The following is an 18,179-nucleotide window of genomic DNA, read 5'->3' on the forward strand; positions in this document are numbered from 1 at the left end:
TCAGCCATGTATTAGTCTTTTTGTCTGTATGCATGTAATGAATGTTGCATGTGTTCTTGTTGTTATATGTATATGTGTTTTTATATGTATCTATCTATGTTCTGAAGGCATGTACAACACATAACGCACTGTGGAACCAAATTTCTCCATGTGGTCAATAGATATCTATCTACCTGAAACTAGACATGTTTAATAAGCTTAAAATGGTCAAAAATCATCAGATCTCCTCTTTTTTTGATCAGATAAGATGGTAAAATTTAATTCAAATAACATTTTTCACATTTGGTTCTATGTGCCTATGAATGTGTGTATATAAACATATGACTACTCATATTTGTGTGTGTGTGTGTGTGTGTGCGTACAGTGTCATCAGCATGATGTGTGCATGTGCCCAGAAATCATACGCAGTGATGTGTTGGCTCTTTCTCTTGTGTACAAGTGTGTCTCAGCATGTGCCTACATCTGCGTGTGAGTGAGAGTGTGTGTGTGTGTGTGTGTGTGTGTGTGTGTGTGTGAGTGTGTGCAGCTGTCCCAGGTGTGCGTTATTAATCAGTTATCAGGGCAGTTTATTTGCTGGGTGACAAGTTGCAATTTCCCCCCTGATTCAAGGCCTCTTTGTCAGGTGGGAATTACACTGAGAGCACATGACAAAACACTTCACCTCTCTGCTTCGTTCCCTCGCTTCTTCTCTCTCCCTGCGGATTCTGCCAGCTTTTCTTTTTCTCTCCCCATTTTTTTTTTTTTTTTGCCTCCCCCCACACCCCCCCTCTTCCTGATGTCTGTGTCCCATTTCCTTCCCTCGTGTTTCCTCACCCTTACATCTCCCACATCTTCACCTCCATCTCTTTCTTTTATTTTGTCTTCCATCTTTCCTCATCTTTTCCCCGTCTTCCTCTTCTATATTTATTTTTCCTCCCATCAACATCATCCTCAGCCCTTGGAGTAAAAAAAAGGCGGACTGTATAATTAATCACACAGCTTGGTCTAATTAGAGATGAATACGCGTTGTCCCTTTTGTCACACACACACACACACACACACACACACACACACACACATCTCAGCTTCTCGGGCCTAATAGCAGTTGATGCTGTATTAACGGCAAATGATGCAATCCCCGCGAGAGCCCCTCTTGCCTTGATGAATCTGATGAATGTGACAATAATTAGTGAAGACAGATGAGAGGTAAATTACCACTGACAATGTAATGCTATCCTGTCTGCCACTAGAGAGAGAGAGAGAGAGAGAGAGAGAGGGAGAGAGATTGCCAGGACATGACAGAAAGAGCGAGCAAGAGAGAGAGAGAGAGAGAGTAACAGACAGTGAGGGACACGGAAAGTAGTTTGGTTTCATGCAAATTATTATTTTCATGCAAATCATGATGCATTGATTTAGCTTAATGGAAACCTTAATGGAAAATGTTGTAATTCCCTCAACATTACCAAAAAAAGTTTTTTAAGCGTATTCTTATAATAAATGCTAGAAGATTATGCAATAAACATGAATGTGACACATTGACCTCATTTACACCCGGTATCATCATGTGATCTGTGTCTGGATATCTAGATCAGGAAACGTGCCTGTTAGTGCACGGTGTAAACGCTCACCACCAGACCACATCTGGAGTCGGTCTGCACAGGTTTTCGTCATACTTGGGCCTCTTTCTGCAGATAATCCCTTCCTCATCAAAGGAGAAATAAGCACCTGTACAGCAGCGTTGCTTCCCAAAGATCAATGATCAGGACCTGGTATCATAACATGCAGTCTGTATCTATCTGGATACGTTATCCTGAATAATGACATCTGATCGTTTGACTTTTCACACTCTTCTTGTTAATTTAAATTCTCTCCGCATTGTGATCGGATCTTCGCTGTGTAAATCAAGCAGGCTGAGCTGGCAACATGTCAACAAACATGGCGTGTGCCCAGTATTCTCCAGGCACTGCTGCGACATGCAAGGAGAGGACCACGTGACGTACGGAGACAGCTGAGACATTCGTAAACTACTTCTTGGTAGCCTCGCTAACTAGACCTCTGTAGGGGGTCTGTCTTGTCTTTGGCTTGAGATAGCAGGAAGAGGAAGTTAGGTGACCTTTCAACATGCTGGTCAGATTTGGAGTCAGAGCAACATTGCATTTACACTTGGATTAGATGTGATCACAGTGTGAGGTAAACCACAGCCACATGTGATCTGCCGATCCGTTCACATTCAGAACATGATAATGAATGAGTTCATTTATAGCTACATGTATTAACACATCTTAATAAAGATATCCAGATGAATATCACATGTTAATACCAGTTGTAAATGGGGTAATTGATAGAACAAATCATTGCTTGTCAGTTACATAATTCTTTGAAAGGAGGCTTTTTAACTGTCCTTCCTGACTCTAAAAATCATCAAGTCTCCATTGTGGTTGTATGACATTAAGTGTTTTTATTAATTATTTTCTTGGCCTAGATGAAATCCAACAAAAGAAATATCATGCCTAATAATTATAACTAAACGAGTCTTTCCAACTTACTTATAGAGTTTGACAGTCAGTAAGACTTTTGGTAACACTTTATATTACAAGCCCCTATAACTTCCAATAAACTATGTAAATTCATTGGAAATTTATATGAAGGTTCATGGAAAGAACGATGTCATTTGATGCTAATTACAGCTAAAATAGAGTGTTAAACTGGTACACTTCCTATTAATATAATCAATTGCGTGTATATATTTTAGTCAGTGATCCTCAGGTCAGCTGAACATGGAAAAATGTGAAATATAGGGAGGGAGTTATTAACACAACTAACTTTAAACTCAAAAAACTGTGTCAGACTATTTTATTTCTTTTCCAGGAAACTTTGTAGAAAACTATTTGGAAATTATAGACCTGTGAAATTAAACTTTTCCTCATATATTTGTAATTTGACATTTTATTTGCTTTAACCAACACAAACCTAATTCATCTGAGAAGTTGTGGAAAGTTTCTCCTGATAGTCGAGAGCACAGAAACATAAAACCATGCAGAGAGAGAAAAACAGAGGCTAGCAAGGTAGCATCAGCAAAGCCTCAGGACTAATTACTGCTCTCTACCAGAAGAGAAAGAGCGAGGGATGATGAGGGAGGAGAGAGAGAGAGAGGGATGATGAGGGAGAAGAGAGAGAGAGAGAGAGACAGAGGTGGAGGGGGGAGAGATGGTAATTGTTTTCGTCAGAGGCAGTGGGGAGCTATCAGGGTAATAAAGTTAATTAGCAGAACAAACAAGGAGAGAGAGAGAGAGGGATGGAGAGAGGGATAAGAAGGACAGAGGGATAGATTTGATGATGATAAACGGCAGCAGATCTGACACCAGAAGAAAACAGTGAAATCAATTATTCTTATTTTCTCCCTCCTGTGGGGGGAAAAATGCACACAAGAGCCGCTGTAGAGCTCAACAGAATGGAACAAAAACTCCTCCTCCTCCTCCTCCTCCTCCTCCTCTCTTATCTAGAGCCAATTTACCCTCCATGGCTGTTTGTGTTCATGATCAATCTTCTTCCTCATATTCGGTTTGTTCCGCACATTTTACATTTGTCAGATGCAAAGTGATAAACAATTCTACACACACGCATGCTGTCCGTGCACATGTGGGTTTGTTTTAGAGTTACAACTAAAGTTGGGTTTGGTTTCCGTTAGTTTGATGTTGGACATGATGGGACTGAATGCAAACACTGATTCATTTTCAAGATAGACCCGGCCTAGAGAGCAGCATCAAACCTTGTTACAGCAATAAATACAATAAACGATTAAGACAACATACAAAGACACATACAAAAGAGTAAACAATGTCCGATTAAGATGGATAGACAGGTGTGATTCGCCAAAATAATCTAAAATAAAGTAAAAACATTACATTTATAAGTAAACACTTTGTCCAAGAGTATTAGTTTTCAATTTCTTTAAAACTGACCAATGTGAGACATCAAGATTTAATAAAATAAAGTTGTGATTTTCATGTCTTAATTGGTAATTAACAAGGACTGAACGCAAGTAGCCTCAATCCAAGATTTATGTCAAAAGGGAAGAAAAAAATGATGAAAAAAATCACATTATTTTGCCATTTACAACATTTTACAAATTTTCTTCCATATTATTTCTTTATGGGCTCAAATAAGGCTTGTAAAGTGATGTAAAGCAACCTCTCTAAACTTGTTAAAGATGAAAAAAAAAAACATCTGCAAGAGAAATTCCTGTTTGTGAATGTGTAGGAAAGATTTTTTTTTAAAAAAAAAAAAAAAAAAAAAGAGAGAATGTGTGAATTAAGTCTGTGAACAAATGATATCAGTGGTGAGTTACTCAAAGACAGCGTGAGAAAGGAAGTGCTTTTGTGGACACCTGCATAAAGATTAAAATCAGAAAACTGTGTGTAAAACTCAGCGCTCAAAGTTCCCACACTATGTATGAGGGTATGTATTTAGGGTTGAATCCAATTAGCCGATGACAATGCAATCATATAGATTTGCACAGAGTTTGCTGCTGCAGGTTTTGCTTTACATTTGATTTGAATCTAACAAGAGTCTGCTGTATGTTTCCATGGTACAGATACTCCGTACAGAGCTGATGGAATCTTGTAAATATGCGATTCTCCATTGTTATCTCATCGTTAGGTGTAATTTCATCGTGCGTGGTCGTAAAGATTTTTATTTATTTATTTATTTAACGAGGAAAATCTGGATGTTATGAATCAGATACGTTGATGCCTGTCAAGACTTAACCCTCATTGTAATGCTAAACCTAACTCCAACTCTGTTTGGAGAAATAATGACATTTTCAAGTTCTTGCAAGAATATAATAGAACACACACACACACACTACACACACACACACACACACACACACAGACACTACACATGCGCCACATAATGCTGCATAGTTTTCGACAGCTAAACCAATCAAAGCCTCGCATTATTGAATCGTGTGGATTTCAATGTCTCTCGCCATGGCAACCAAACAGTATCTGACAGGCCATCACCAGGGCGACATGGTGACAGGCCAGGTAATGGAACCTGTGTCACTGAAATCACATGCATGCGGGAAACACTTCATTATGGGATATCTGTGTGTGTGTGTGTGTGTGTGTGTGTGTGTGTGTGTGTGTGTGTGTGTGTGTGTGTGTGTGAGAGAGAGAGAGAGAGAGTGAAGGAAAACACAGCCCTCTGTTGTGCTAGCATGCTTTCTCTGTCATGTCTCATTTCCAAGATGCTGTGATTCTGTAATTGTACAAGGCATGCTGAGTGTGTGTGTGTGTGCGTGTGTGTGTGTGTGTGTGTGTGTGTGTGTGTGTGGTATGGCCCCTCGATTATGTAGCATTTGAACCACAAGCTAAATGAGATAACAGAGATGGTTCTTTAGTGGATATCCTGTTTGGGTGGACACCAGCTACTGAAAATCTATTTGAATTTTTTCATTCCTTTAGAAATTTACTTCCTTTGAGGATGTTGATAATCCACAACATTTTCAAATCAATAAGTGGAGACTCTAACATATCTCTACTTAAGTAAAAATAGTGATTCATACTATCCACAGTAATGCACAGCGAGGTGACCGGATATGAGAAAATAACAAACAAGGTGAAGTGTATTATTTTATGTATCAGGACACCTCAGAGTGCATTATCATGTTTATACCATGGCAACAAAAAAAGGAAAGCTATGTTTAATTTTGTAGCCATTTTAACCCATGATTAATATTATTTCAGTAGTTATTTAACCATTAATGTCATGTGAAGAAGTTTTACTAGACCCAGCCAATCAGAAACAAGTATTTTCCCTGTTTATGCTATTTATATATTGTATATATTTATAACATTTTTGAACACATGTAGATGTTTTCTCTGTAAATGTGTTGAGTTTTCACTCGCTTTAGCTAACACTGATACCTCCATTGTTGTCTGTAGGACCTTGTTGACTTGATCACTGTTGCTGTTTCTTGTTCACTACCTGAACAGCACTTAAAGCGCTGCCCTCTAGAGGCCATGAAGGGGTTAAGAAATGTCAAAGTTCTTTTACAGTGTCATTGTTGTCAACCACCTGAAAGACTAGAAATATGATAGACAATAAAAAAAAGAGTACCCACTTAAAATCTCAAAATGCTGGATACACTGTTTGATTGACAGGTGATCTTTTGACAGTGCAGTACAAGCTTAGCATGAAAGCGGCTATAAGGCCCTCCTGTGGCTCCCCTGGCCCACATGGTGTGTGCATTAGTAAACCGAACCACCGGCGTGTCCCTAAAATGCACCTTCTTATCAGGGATGTTTCCTTTTTTTAGGTAACCAGTCCCCAATAAAAGGTTTTCCTCTTCACGAGTGTGTTTCAGAGGAAATGTATGTATAATATATATTGTTGGTTTGGGTTTGTTTGGTTTGGGTTGCCAGGATGTCTGGTCTGGGTGCGTTTGATTCGGTTGTCAGACAGTGCCTTTGGACTGATGTGCTGTTAGGGACCATCACCTGGGACATGTGATAGCTTATCAAAGTCTGAGCAGCCCTTCTGCCACACACACACACACACGCACACACACGCACGCACTCAAAGGCTCACACAAAGACACAGAGCATACACACCAAACACACTTTCTTCTAGTAGTAGGTGAAAGGTGTATGTGTGTGTGTTGGTGTGTGTGTGCGTGTGTGTGTGTCTGTGTTACAAGTCGTCAAGGGAACCCTGGTTGGAAGGACAGTTTGACGTCTCGCTTGGCATCATGGGATATGGCTGTCACCTGACGATGCTGCCACCACGGAGATAACCTTCAGGGTGACAGCCGAGACAAAGACACACACGCACACACACACACACACACACACTCGGGAGAATGTATACAGGCAAACATACACACACACACACACACACACACACACACACACACACACACATATGGAGCCACATGCATGCATGAATGCCCAAACACACACAGCAGACTTCACCCGCTGAGCTAAACACAGTGGATTGATCCTAATTAGCGCTAATCAATATGTTGATTGATAGTTTCACCTCAAAGAAATTGTCCGACCTCCAACAAAGAGAGAGGTCAGAACATCCTCTTCTAATTCTCTGAAGATCAGAAAAAAAAAGGAGTTCCCATCAGTCTTTCACATTTACATGAATGAAATCAGGACAGTTGTAATCTGATAAAGAAATGTCATGAAGAAATGTTGTGGTCAGATCTGATTTCCAGTAAACGCTGGGTGAGTGAAGGTGGCAACAAAAACTCCAGGTACCATAATTGTCCAGTGTTTGTATTTTTTTTTCCTGAGGGGCCAGAAAAGAGCGCACGTTTCTATTTCTTCTCACACTTATAGTGAGTCACCTCATGGCATTTCCAGTCCTCCACCAGCGAGGGAGTAGCTGCAGTAATGACAGGTTGTGTACCAGTTTACCAGTCTAAACACATCGTACAGAGTGCAGGCTGACTCTGTTTGATCCAATTACACTCAAAATACAATATTCCCTTTTCTCACACAAGTTATCTTTGTACATGCTGTATTTCAAACAGGAAGTAGGGATATAAAGTGATCTCGGTAAGTGGCCTTATTTAAAAATGTATAGGTCTGTTGTGCGTGTGCAGAACCCACAATGCCAGGACTTGTATGTACGCAAACTGGCAGTGGAATAACTTAAAACTACCCTAGAATATTTCCAGATAGGTTTATTCATACTCTTAGAGTCATGTTTGTGTTAATTTACCAGGAGCTTTTGACACCAGAGGAGCTCTGGAGGCCCAGATAGCTGTAGTTGTAATAAATGTTAAAGAATGAAATTCCTCAACACAGAAAATAACTGTCTCACTACACTACACCACTAAACAACACTAAGCAGCCTCAGCATAGTCTACATCCTATTAACTAATCCTGTCCATCAAATTGAAACCACTCAAGTCTTCACTAGTAACAACCGCTTCGCCTCGGACATTTGGAAACGCTGACTCATTTCTGGTCCTGTCTTTGCTAACGTTTAGACGTTAGCTTAATAAAAGGCTTTCCATAAGGACTAGTATGACTACCCTTTTACCTTATCCCCACACTAACATTACATTAAACATACAGTAATATTAGTAAGTAACCTAACATTGAATAGATTTAACTCTTCTATGACTTTTTTGTGAATGAAACTTGCCCACAAACAAAGAGCAACATGTAGCCTTATATGACAGTTTTAGCTGTGTTGATTATGCTAATGCTAATGATGTGCACCTATATGAACATCTGCTACTGATCAGGCTGAAACGAGCAGTTTACGACAAGTTTATGAGAGTTTGCTGAATCTGTCTCGAAAACATAAACGACACAGAAAAAAAGTAAGAGAGATTTAGGATAAGAAAATGATCTTGCATGATGCTCATTGTGTCTTATGCTTCAATTTAGACTTTTTCAACATTTTCCCAAGGAGACAGTCTTCTCCTAACCATAACCAAGATCTGTTAGCTACCCTCTCATGATGAAGGTTTATGTTATACAGGGTTTGCAGTATAATTTTTACTGTTTTTTTTTTTTTTTTGCCTCTCAAGCTTTCAAGTTTCCTCTTCTCTTAAGTATTTGAACTCAGCTCAGTCTCACTATTATTGCCATGTGAATTTTCCTGACATGTTGACAGGTTATCATTTGACTTTTTTTGTTCCAAACTCAGATAATTTCACCTTTTCCACCATTTCTGACAGCAAATCAATTCAGTAGCATAACTGGAGTTTTTACTAGAAGCTTTTATTCCTATATTACTACAATGGAGAAACTTTGTCAACCAAGTAAGTTGAACTGAAATTGAATAAATGAAGCATTTTTGTGGCTCTTGACTCTTTGCTGTGACAGTGTGACAGCTGTAAGTAGTTAATATTACCCTTTTAACAAATGTTAAAGTTTTACCAGGTGCTAATGTCAGTGATTTATGCGGTGTTAATCTCAACGGTAAAGGTGGTTAGAATTTTAAATGTGTTATTCTTTAGCTAACACACACACACACACACACACACACTGAGAGAATACCGGCCTGAGGGCTAACAGTAGTCCTTCCAGGGGTTTAGGAAGCCCCGTCGTTCTCCTGCGGTGCTGCACTGTCATGTAGATGTGACCTAACGATCATCTCCTCCATTCAGCATGCCGCCTTTGTCTTAAGTCCCCACCCTTTGTGTGCACGTGCATGCGAGAGAGAGTGAGTCAGTGAGGGTGTATGATGCACGGGTGTAAGTAAGTACGTAATTCAGTAAGTAGCTACTGTAAATATCCCTCCCAGCATTTCCTGTCTTATGGAGCTCAGGCGGTGTTAGCCAGGGTTAGCTGAGGCTTTAGCACCTGCTGTCACTGCTACAGTCCCAGTCACTTTTCCAGACACAACAGCTTTAGCTTGGAGATGAGGATTACTGCTAGTAATGTGTGTTAAGAGCATTACCTCGGGCCTGGATGGATAATAGATTGTTAGAAAGTAACAGACAATAATCAGGAACTGCCTTTAATTGAATAATGTTGGCAGTACCAGAGAAAAAGGCTGAAAAGTTTGCCAAAAACAGTGATGTATGTTAATGAAAGTTTGTCTGATAGAGTAACACATGTGTTCCTTGTTTGTTTGAATGTTACAGTATGACCTAGTGAAACAACAGAGGAAAGTGGGCTTCATCAGCTTATCAGCAAAATCCCGGAAAGAGAGGTCATTAAGAGACTCAGCTGAGATTTTGATGACTATCGTTTCTCTTTCAGAACATTGACATGTGTTGCTCAAATATGCATTTCATCAGTTTTGAATATATGGGTCACTCAGTGACCCATATATTCAAAACTGTTTATTGACAGGAAGTTGTTCACTTTAACATACCCTTAAATATAAAGTATAGCACATATAATCCACTTTCGCTGTTGATTTTAGAAGATTCAAAACTGATATAAACTGAGAGACATCTTACACTTCACATGACCACATAAGAGACTTGTTATCTTTTTTTTAAATGCACATTTGCATTGCATAGAGGAAGGCCATAGAATATAGATACACTTCTTCACTTTTATACTTCTATTCACCATTAAATACAACTTTGACCCCCTAACCCACTGACCTCTATAAGGGGCTGTTATTGGCATTCTGGCAAACAGGAGGTGGAATTTTACTGGTGCAAATTTGACAACAATGGGGGGGATGTAATTTTGTATAAGCCAGAGTTATTAATCTGTATTCCAAGATCGTACCAGGATTGAATTGGCAAAATAAGTCTAATTAGATATTCAAGGATATGGATACCAGGTTAGAAAATTTTGAACTTTTTCTTACATATTCCACATTGTGACTAAAATGAAGCTATGTTAGCAACCTAACTGGATGATTAAGCTGCTTTGTAGGACGTTGAGACCTTAAAACAACATATAATCTCACTAAATATATACAGAGCGTTTACAAAGTTTACTATATGTCTTTGCTTTTGTCCATTTCGACTCTGATGAAGACAGTAGTGTTGAAACGTTAGCCTGTTTGTATGGTTAAAGGCAGTTAATCAACCTTATGAACTTGCATAGAGTTCACCTGGTATTAAAAGAGCCTGGTATTAAAAGGATAAAATGCATTGCAGTGGTCAAATCTTTCTACAACAATGGACTTAAGATGGCATTGAAATGAATAAAGTGAATACTTTTGATGGGACAGGAGATAAACCTTAGTCATTTTTCTTAGTTTCACAACTTGAGAGCAACATGCCGCCTGAAAAAGCAACAGCTGCTATGAACAAGGAGAAATGGAGATCAGGAAATATAAGATAAGATAGATAAGCAAAGTGGCTAAACAACAAGCAAATTTATTTGAGAGGTGGAATGGAAGAGGTGCATCAGCTGAAAATCCTAATCAAAGAGAAATATAAGAGGATCGAAGATGTGGAACAGAGATTTGATGATATGGAACAATATTCACACATAGACGATTTGACCATCAGTGGATTAGAAACCACACACCGAACCTGTGAGAGGGCTACGGCTGGAGACAAAGAAGGTAAGGATTCCCCACAAAGTGAGTCAAGACATGGCTATCCAAAGCAAAAACATCATAGATTGTCACATTGCTCCTCGGAAAAATATCAAAGAGAAGCCGGCAATCATAATTCAGTTTGTGAATAGAAAACTGAACTGTTGAAGCAGGCCAGAAAGCTGAAGGGGACTGGAGTGCACCTGAACGAGCACCTTAGTAAGAAAAATGCTTTTATTGCCAGACATTCATCTTGAAAAAGAAAAACAAGATACAAGCAACATGGACGAAGAATTGTAAAGTAGTGATCATGGTCAAAATAGATAACTGAGAGAATGGCGGACCTCGCATCCAGTGGATCATAGGAATATTACCAACGAATGGATGACAGGACTTGACAACGATTATCTGTTTCTGTTTGGAAACACTGAGGATGAGGAGTTTATATAAACTAATTCAAATGATGTGGGGGAAAGTTTGCACAGCCTACATGAACGTGAACAATTAAGTTTCAAGACTTTTGACATAAACTGCAGGAGATTGAGACCAAGAGAACCATCTCTACAACGACATCAACAACATATGTGAGTACTATACTGAAGTTCAACCATAATGTGAAACTGGATTATCACTAATACACTTAAACAGTAGAAGCCTCTACTCTAAGATGAAAAAAAAACAAATATTATTTGAGGAAATTTGATAAAAAGTTCAATGTAATTGCCATATCTGAGACTACACAGTGTTCAGCATTAGCCTATATCCATGATTATAAAGCCAAGTAGAATAACAACAGATAGTGCAACATTAATAGATAACATATTTACAAATGTAACTGATAGAGAACCGGTGGGTGGATTGCTTATAAATGATATAAGTGACCATCTACCAGTCTTTGCTATTCTTCAGAAGAATCTTTCAATTCAAAGCTGATATTAATGTTTGCAAACTGGTACGACACAGAACACAGGAAGCCATCGATGCATTTAAGGAAGACTGAATGAAACAAGACTGGAAAGAGGTTTATGTTGTTGAACCAGACAAAGCCTATAATGCATTCCTGGCTGCCTGATAAAAAAAAATCCAGAGGGAAACATAAATATGTGGATAAACCTTGGATTAATAAGGGGCTGCAAAATGTATGCAAGAAGAAAAATATACTCTATAAGGAATTCCTAGAATGTAGAACAAAAGAAAATGAAAATAAATATAAGAAATATAAAATATATTGATAAGCATTATGAGAACAAGGAGTATTATAGTGAATTGTTGGAGGAAAATAGAATATTCAGGGAACATGGAAAGCGCTCAACAGCATAATCAAAAAAGGTATTTGGAAAGCAGATGACCCCAACATAAAAGAGGTTGCTGATGAATTTAATGACCACTTTGTAAAAGTTGGACCTACTTTAGCAAATGGGATTGCTGAGCCGAGTAACAAAGATAGAAGACGAGAGCTCTAATAAAAACGTTCACTCCATGTTTCTTAGTGGAGTTCATGAAAATGAAGTAATTGAAGTCTACTATTCCATTAATATGTCACTAGTTAGTTGACACATATATGTAATCAATCCTTCCTCACAGGCTTATTTCCAAACAAAATGAAAATAGTGAAAGTCAGTCCTATCTACAGACCCTTATCTCTGCTTCCCCAATTCAATATATTTGTACAAAGACTTGATAACTTTATTGACAAACATAGCCTAACTTACTAAGTGACCACCAATATGGATTTCGAGTTAAGCGGTCTGCCTCACTAGTGTTAATGGAACCAGTGGAGAACATTTCAACTGCAATCGACAATAAAGAATATACAGTGGGAGTATTAAGAGATCTCAAAAAAGTGTTGATACCATTGATGATGGTTTACTTATGAAGAAGCTAGAAAGATATGGTATTAGAGGGGTAATAAACTCCTGGTTGAGAAGCTAAAAGAATAATAATTTTGATTCAAAACTTATGAAAGTCACTTGTGGGGTTCTGCAAGGCTCGGTTCTAGTCACAAAGCTCTTTGTACTCTATATAACTAATATTTGTAAGGTGTCAAAATGATTACATTTTAGTTATATTTGCAGATGACACTAATTTATTTTGTTCAGGGAAAAATGTGAAGCAACTTTTGGATACAGTTGAGGGGGAATTGGAAACCCTAAAGAAGTGGTTTAATACTAATAAACTGTCATTAAACATAAGCAAAACAAAATAATTCATTGTGTTTGGAAATCATAAAATCAATTCTGAAGTAACTCTTATGATAAATGATGTAGAAATTGAAAGAGTATATCGGGAAACACTTGCAAAACTCGCACAAATTCCATCTTTATACTGCAAAAAGAGCCATAAGAATTGTCAATAAGGTTGATTATAATGACCCAACCAACCCGTTATTTATGAAATCATATGTCTTAAAATGTATGGACCTAGTAGACTTTAAAACTCTGCAAATAATGTTTAGAGCAAAAGACGGAACACTTTCTGACTGTATCCAAGTGTTGTTTTCAGTGAGGGAGAACAGTTATGATCCATTCAGGGGAAATTATATGTTTGAAAAAAGAAGCTAAGGACAAATGTGAGAAATAGATGTGTGACAGTTAAAGGGGTCAATTTATAGAATAGTTGTAACAATGAACTAAAAGAATCTAAGTAACGTGTAAATTTAAGAAAATGTTCAAAAACATTGTATTTGAAAGATACAAAATGAAAGAAATGACTGACAATTATGATCTGTCTTTGTCTTTTTCTGTTTTATGATATTATGATGTTTTGTTTGTTTGGTTTCACTACTATTTTGAGTAGAGTAAGGGTGATGCTTTGTTAAGTATTAAGAGTGGGCACAGTAAGCTCAGGCTTCAGTCTACACCTTTGTTTTTTCGGTCAGAATATTATGTTTGATTTTATCTTATTTTTGATATTATTTATTTGATATAATTTAGCCGCTTTCATAACTGTATAATCAATTTGTTGTTATTGTGTGTAATTAACTGGAAAAAAAACAACTAACTAGCTTAGGAAGTGAATATATCATAAAAACTTTTAGCTCTTATGTACTTTATTACTTCATTGAAAGTACAAAGAATCGTTTCCAAAACATGTCACAATAAAACTTAGTCAAGTTATTGCAGGGATTTCAGTCACCTGAACTTTTTGTATTCCAGTAAAATGTCATATTCCCAGGGTCAGAGCACTTTCTCAGCTGTCTTATGAAAGGAGCTCTGTAGGAATGAAAACAGCATTTGTTTGACCTTGATCATAGCGTGTCAATAGATTATACGATCATTTTAACGGGAAGACGAAACCTTTTAAACTCAGGGCGGTACAGTAACCTTGTATCATCTTAATATAATTTCAAATATTGGGAAAAAAAAGACTAGCTCTGTGTGTTCATGAGCTGAATCCTTGTATCCGTCCTCTACTGATTAGCATTTATCCTCCTTTTTGGTGAGAAATATTATGATCACTGGTCTTCTGGAGACTACTGGTTTGACTGGCAGACACACACACACACACACACCTCTCAGCTGGCGCCAGCGGTTGACCAGGTAATGACGGCTATTTCGGTTTCTCCTGATGTTCACATTGACTGGCAGCCTCACACTGAGACGGATCCTCTCCCCTCCTCTCCTCTTCTGTTTGGGGAAGATGTGGGGAGATAGGAAGTGGGCAGAATACTCTCCTGTTGAGTATCAGTGGTGTGCCACTCACACTCGCCGCTAGGATCCTCACATGTGGATGACCGAGCACACTTACATTTGTATAAACACACACCTGCGCAGAGAAGCAGCCGTATGTTGAGCAACAGAAGAAGAGAGCGGAGGGGATGGTGAAGGAGAGGAAGAAACAACAATAGATATCAATGAAAGGGAAAGAAAATGATACAGAGCAAAGAAAGTGTGAAGGAAAGTAAGAAAAAAAGACAAACAACGCAAGGCAACTCTCATAATATGTCATCTAAATATCTAAATACCATAAACAGAAATAAATAGAAATAAACACAAGTTCTTCTAATCTGCACAGAAACAGTAAAATCCAGTAGAACTCTCAGCGTCAGTAAAGGACCTGAAAGAGAAAATCCCCAACAAAAGGATCAGACGGTGTGTCTTAGGAATTGAAAAAAGGTTGTCATAGAAACTCATGACAAAAAAAGAAGCATCTGAAAGTGTCTGTTGACTCTGCAAACAAAAGTAAATTGAAGATGAAACTGATGTCTTTTATATATCGCCTCAAATATCTGATGTGTATTTGTCAGGCTTCCCTGCCCTATAATATAATTAAATAATAAAAAAAAAAAAAAAAAAAAAAAAAAAGCAGTCAAACAGAAAACAGCTGAAAAATAGTCTTGCTGCAAACATGTGAATATTCATGTATACACATTTGCACTTTTGTACAATTTGTGTTAATTGTCATTAATCCCAAAGAGGCAACCTGAGTATACTTGTCATGCTATTAAAGTGCCTGACTCTGAAAATATAATTTGCTATAGATACAGAGGAATAGAGAGGAAACGATGGAGGGTTTCCGTGTTTCCTGCTGAACCGCAGAGCATCTCGGTGTGTAAAAGACACTAGACTAATCACTCTCATTGTGGCCTATTTCCATGGTAACTCTGCACCGAGCGGTAATTTAGCCTCGCTAGCTAACGACACAGAGCGAGTCATTATCTTAGCACCGGGCTAGGGCCTCCTATTTAAAGATTCACACCATGAATGAACAATTAGAGAACAGATTGCTGGCCTAAGTGGGGGAGAGACAGGAAAAGACAGAGGGAGAGGAGATGAGGCCAATGTGTGGTCACCCCTGTGTTTGTCCGTCCATCCCATCCATCCAGAGACAACCTGTGTGCTGCTTTAATAAAAGATCATCCTTAATGTGGCTCGGCTAGCGAACAATTGAAATGAAAAGATTCTTACTCAGGATTTCGTCTTGAAAGAAAACAGGATCAGAAAAGTGCAGAACAGAGACAACAAAGCAAACGGCCTCAAGGAAATAAGAGGTAAAATTCCAAATAAAATAAAAATTACACAAAACCAAGTGCCAAAGTACAATGAATATAATAGAAAACAGGGAATATAAGATGCAAAACAGGTTAAAATGTTAAAGATCCCCTCCAGACATGTTTTACGATTTCTTAAATAATAATTTAATTGTTATATATATTATGATAAGATGCTTTGAAAAGTAATTTGTCTGATTGTCTGTGGTTTTTCAGTTCAGTTACCTCGTTAAAGTCCTTAAAATGAATCTACTACTTCTCTCGAAATGTTTCCCCTTCAGCAGAGAAATGTTAAAACAGCTTTTATTCTGAAAAGTGATGCTCAAACATCCAAGTTATGTAACAAAACACATTTTTGAGTGGAAGAGGCCTCTAAAAGTTAAAAAAAAATAAGGTTTAAGACCAGACTAAAGTGTTAGATGAAGGAGCTCCTGTTAAAGCAAGCATTCTGGGACAGGTACCAGTGAGAAGATAAAATATGATCCAGCAAGGCCATCTGAGAAATAGATCCATGAGACTGAAGAATTACCAGACAACACACTGCCCAACAGTTTGAGACAGGAATAAAACTCTGGATGGCCGGCAGTTATCACGACAGCAATCATTTTGTTCTTCATCTACCAGGAATGTGAGCTTGTGTCTTTTTGGCTGATGTAATGTGTTGCTAGATGATGTTTTTTTCTCTGGAGGCCTCTGTATGTGCAACCCCACAGTGTGGACTCGTTGCAGTGACTGGGCTATGTTTGTCATGTAATGTTTATGTCTGTTGGATGTTGGAACATGGTGTTAATCTTGAAAATGCTCTCAGTTCAACAAAGTGCGTGACTGTGATATAGCATACTGCTGTTCGCATCCCTTGCCAAGTTGCCTTACCATAACCACTTCTCAACTACAGTTTATTTGCCATAACCTTAACTTTAACCATACCACAGTTACCATGGGTAGATTTGCACATAGTGAGAATAATATCATAATCCTGGGTTTTGCAGAATCATCCAATATCTACCGTACATTCTTGTCTGATGACGGGGTTTCTGATCTGATGCCCCCTATCGGCAGGATGACATTGTTTATTAGTGCCTTCAAAAAGATCTGCCACCTCCATGATTAAACTTTGTTTAAGGTTTAGACACAAACATGAGCTGCGGGGGTGACAGGACGTCAGCTACAGTCTCTTGCATGAAAGTTTAACTAAACACTCATCCACCAGCCGACTTCCACATGCTTACTCTCTGCCTCTCTATATGAATGGGACACACTACTTCCTGCTTTGGCTCTGAATGTAAACGATGAGGTGCAGAATCATCCAATGATCTACATAATTCATATTACTAGAGATAATGGGCTGCAAAATGCTCATATGGATCATTTTGGAGGGAAATGACAACCATGTTTTGTTAAGTATGAAGAATGTATGTTGGATTAGATTAGTGTAACAGAGTTAGTGATTCACTTGCCATTACTAGCTGTCTTGTGATTGTTATTAAATGTGCACTGTATTTAATTTTTTATGGTCACCTGCTTGTTTTAATATTATGTTATTTACTGTTTTATTTTGTTACTCTTACTATAATGTATAAGTTACCACGGAGACCTGTGTGTTTTGTGTACTTGAACGCCCCTCTGCAGTGACGGTCTGCTGTGTCCGGTCTCTGTGGTAGGTTGATTTGTACTAAGCTCCATCAACATCTTTTATAATTTTGTTTGTATGTGTAAAAGTGTGTTTTACGCACCATATATGTTGAGATAGGCTCCCGATTACCACAGTTAATCACTAGAATAAATGTGGATTGGAGCCAAAAAGTGACAGTGTGCACCTCATCTTTAACACGACGCATGAGAGAGAGAGCGTACACCGCTGCTACATAAGCATATATATATATATATATATATACATATAAACAGGAGCTGGTTAAAAAAACACAACAGTATCTCTAATATTTTTCTCCATATTTATAATACATACCCTCTTATGTGTGTTGCATCCCTACCTGATCCCCTTTTATCCCTCAGTGTTGTCTGTCACCCCCCAACACAGAACCATCCAAAACCCACACCAGAGAGAAATCCTCCCCAAGGTCAGTGTCTTATTCAAATGGTACTGTGTGTGTGTGTGTGTGAGAGAGAGAGAGTGTCTTCTAGTGTTCTCTCTCTCTCTCCCTCTCTCTCTCTCTCTCCCTCTCTCTCTCTCTCTCTCTCTCTCTGTCAGGCCTTTTGTGCGTCTCCT

The 18,179-nt window shown here is 38.3% G+C and overlaps 1 long non-coding RNA gene across 2 annotated transcripts in view; it reads left to right on the forward strand.

Moving 5' to 3' along the window:
* The window catches only part of LOC122988625, a 189,276-nt gene that overhangs the window by 82,716 nt on the left and 88,381 nt on the right, over positions 1–18,179 (forward strand). Inside the window, exon 5 of one of the 2 annotated variants that reach the window (XR_006404846.1) lies at positions 17,966–18,030. The exons of the other annotated variant lie outside the window; for it this stretch is intronic. This is a non-coding gene — a long non-coding RNA (uncharacterized LOC122988625). The remainder of the gene's footprint in view (positions 1–17,965; positions 18,031–18,179) is intronic. 2 annotated transcript variants of the gene reach the window in all.

The sequence above is a fragment of the Thunnus albacares genome, chromosome 9 (genome assembly GCF_914725855.1).
Source record: "Thunnus albacares chromosome 9, fThuAlb1.1, whole genome shotgun sequence".
Classification (NCBI taxonomy): Eukaryota; Metazoa; Chordata; class Actinopteri; order Scombriformes; family Scombridae; genus Thunnus; species Thunnus albacares.